The sequence below is a fragment of the Taudactylus pleione genome, unplaced genomic scaffold (assembly GCF_031769625.1).
Source record: "Taudactylus pleione unplaced genomic scaffold, aTauple2 ptg000279l, whole genome shotgun sequence".
In the NCBI taxonomy this organism is placed as follows: domain Eukaryota; kingdom Metazoa; phylum Chordata; class Amphibia; order Anura; family Myobatrachidae; genus Taudactylus; species Taudactylus pleione.
This window is the reverse complement of record NW_028284681.1, coordinates 4,265,001-4,267,500: the sequence shown is the minus strand read 5'-3', so window position 1 is coordinate 4,267,500 and position 2,500 is coordinate 4,265,001. Positions and strand designations below refer to the sequence as shown.

General features: G+C 51.8%; 5 non-coding genes across 5 annotated transcripts; 2 read left to right on the top strand and 3 right to left on the bottom strand.

The window, feature by feature from the left end:
* Positions 1-658: 658 nt before the first annotated feature.
* Positions 659-729, bottom strand: TRNAG-GCC (transfer RNA glycine (anticodon GCC)). The gene has a single exon. It is a non-coding gene; the product is annotated as a tRNA-Gly (tRNA).
* A 146-nt stretch (positions 730-875) lies between these two features.
* TRNAK-CUU (transfer RNA lysine (anticodon CUU)) lies at positions 876-948 on the top strand. Its single transcript has one exon. It is a non-coding gene; the product is annotated as a tRNA-Lys (tRNA).
* Positions 949-1,485: 537 nt separating this feature from the next.
* On the bottom strand, positions 1,486-1,556 carry TRNAG-GCC (transfer RNA glycine (anticodon GCC)). Its single transcript has one exon. It is a non-coding gene; the product is annotated as a tRNA-Gly (tRNA).
* A 131-nt stretch (positions 1,557-1,687) lies between these two features.
* Positions 1,688-1,758, bottom strand: TRNAG-GCC (transfer RNA glycine (anticodon GCC)). Its single transcript has one exon. It is a non-coding gene; the product is annotated as a tRNA-Gly (tRNA).
* A 548-nt stretch (positions 1,759-2,306) lies between these two features.
* TRNAK-CUU (transfer RNA lysine (anticodon CUU)) lies at positions 2,307-2,379 on the top strand. Its single transcript has one exon. It is a non-coding gene; the product is annotated as a tRNA-Lys (tRNA).
* Positions 2,380-2,500: the final 121 nt, after the last annotated feature.

The following is a 2,500-nucleotide window of genomic DNA, read 5'->3' as shown; positions in this document are numbered from 1 at the left end:
TGCAGGGCAAGGCAACGATGGCCTCATCAAGGTCTCGTCGCTCCATTAACCAAGCCCGGCTAGCTCAGTCGGTAGAGCATGAGACTCTTAATCTCAGGGTCGTGGGTTCTCACGTTGGGCGGGAGTTTTGCATTTTGCTGTATCATGGTATGTGGAACACTATATAGCTGCACCACCAATAGCCAGCGTGAGAAACTAGGACACCAAAATCACTGGCATTTCAGCTAAAGCTCTACATTGCATTGGCCGGGAATCGAAACCGGGCCTCCCGCGTGGCAGGCGAGAATTCTACCACTGAACCACCAATGCTTTACGCATGCGGAACCTTCCACCTACTCGGGTAGTTCATTGTATGAAACCAATGCTCTGCCCACTGAACTAGCTGGCCTGGGTTTCATAGGTTGCAGGGCAAGGCCACGATGGCTTTATCAAGGTCTCGTCGCTCCTTTAACCAAGCCCGGCTAGCTAGAATCAAAACCGGGCCTCACGCGTGGCAGGCGAGAATTCTGCCACTGAACCACCAATGCTTTACGGATGCAGAACATTTCACCTACTCGGGGAGTTCATTGTATGAAACCAATGCGTAGCTGCACCACCAAGAGCCAGCGTGAGAAACTAGGACACCAAAATCACTGGCATTTCAGCAAAAGCTCTATATTGCATTGGCCGGGAATCAAACCCGGGCCTCCCGCGTGGCAGGCGAGAATTCTACCACTGAACCACCAATGCTTTACGCATGCAGAACCTTCCACATACTCGGGTAGTTCATTGTATGAAACCAATGCTCTGCCCACTGAACTAGCTGGCCTGGGTTTCATAGGTTGCAGGGCAAGGCAACGATGGCCTCATCAAGGTCTCGTCACTCCATTAACCAAGCCCGGCTAGCTCAGTCAGTAGAGCATGAGACTCTTAATCTCAGGGTCGTGGGTTCGAGCCCCACGTTGGGCGGGAGTTTTGCATTTTGCTGTATCATGGTATGTGGAACACTATATAGCTGCACCACCAACAGCCAGCCTGAGAAACTAGGACACCAAAATCACTGGCATGTCAGCAAAAGCTCTACATTGCATTGGCCGGGAATCGAAACCGGGCCTCCCGCGTGGCAGGCGAGAATTCTACCACTGAACCACCAATGCTTTACGCATGCGGAACCTTCCACCTCCTCGGATAGTTCATTGTGTGAAACCAATGCTCTGCCCACTGAACTAGCTGGCCTGGGTTTCATAGGTTGCAGGGCAAGGCCACGATGGACTCATCAAGGTCTCGTCGCTCCATTAACCAAGCCCGGCTAGCTAGAATCAAAACCGGGCCTCCCGCGTGGCAGGCGAGATTTCTGCCACTGAACCAAAAATGCTTTACGGATGCAGAACATTTCACCTACTCGGGGAGTTCATTGTATGAAACCAATGCGTAGCTGCACCACCAATAGCCAGCGTGAGAAACTAGGACACCAAAATCACTGGCATTTCAGCAAATGCTCTACATTGCATTGGCCGGGAATCGAACCCGGGCCTCCCACGTGGCAGGCGAGAATTCTACCACTGAACCACCAATGCTTTACGCATGCGGAACCTTCCACCTACTCGGGTAGTTCATTGTATGAAACCAATGCGTAGCTGCACCACCAATAGCCAGCGTGAGAAACTAGGACACCAAAATCACTGGCATTTCAGCAAATGCTCTACATTGCATTGGCCGGGAATCGAACCCGGGCCTCCCGCGTGGCAGGCGAGAATTCTACCACTGAACCACCAATGCTTTACGCATGCGGAACCTTCCACCTACTCGGGTAGTTCATTGTATGAAACCAATGCTCTGCCCACTGAACTAGCTGGCCTGGGTTTCATAGGTTGCAGGGCAAGGCAACGATGGCCTCATCAAGGTCTCGTCGCTCCATTAACCAAGCCCGGCTAGCTCAGTCGGTAGAGCATGAGACTCTTAATCTCAGGGTCATGGGTTCTCACGTTGGGCGGGAGTTTTGCATTTTGCTGTATCATGGTATGTGGAACACTATATAGCTGCACCACCAATAGCCAGCGTGAGAAACTAGGACACCAAAATCACTGGCATTTCAGCAAAAGCTCTACATTGCATTGGCCGGGAATCGAAACTGGGCCTCCCGTGTGGCAGGCGAGAATTCTACCACTGAACCACCAATGCTTTTCGCGTGCGGAACCTTCCACCTACTCGGGTAGTTCATTGTATGAAACCAATGCTCTGCCCACTGAACTAGCTGGCCTGGGTTTCATAGGTCGCAGGGCATGGCAACGATGGACTCATCAAGGTCTCGTCGCTCCATTAACCAAGCCCGGCTAGCTCAGTCGGTAGAGCATGAGACTCTTAATCTCAGGGTCGTGGGTTCGAGCCCCACGTTGGGCTGGAGTTATGCATTTTGCTGTATCATGGTATGTGGAACACTATATAGCTGCACCACCAATAGCCAGCGTGAGAAACTAGGACACCAAAATCACTGGCATGTCAGCAAAAGCTCTACATTGCA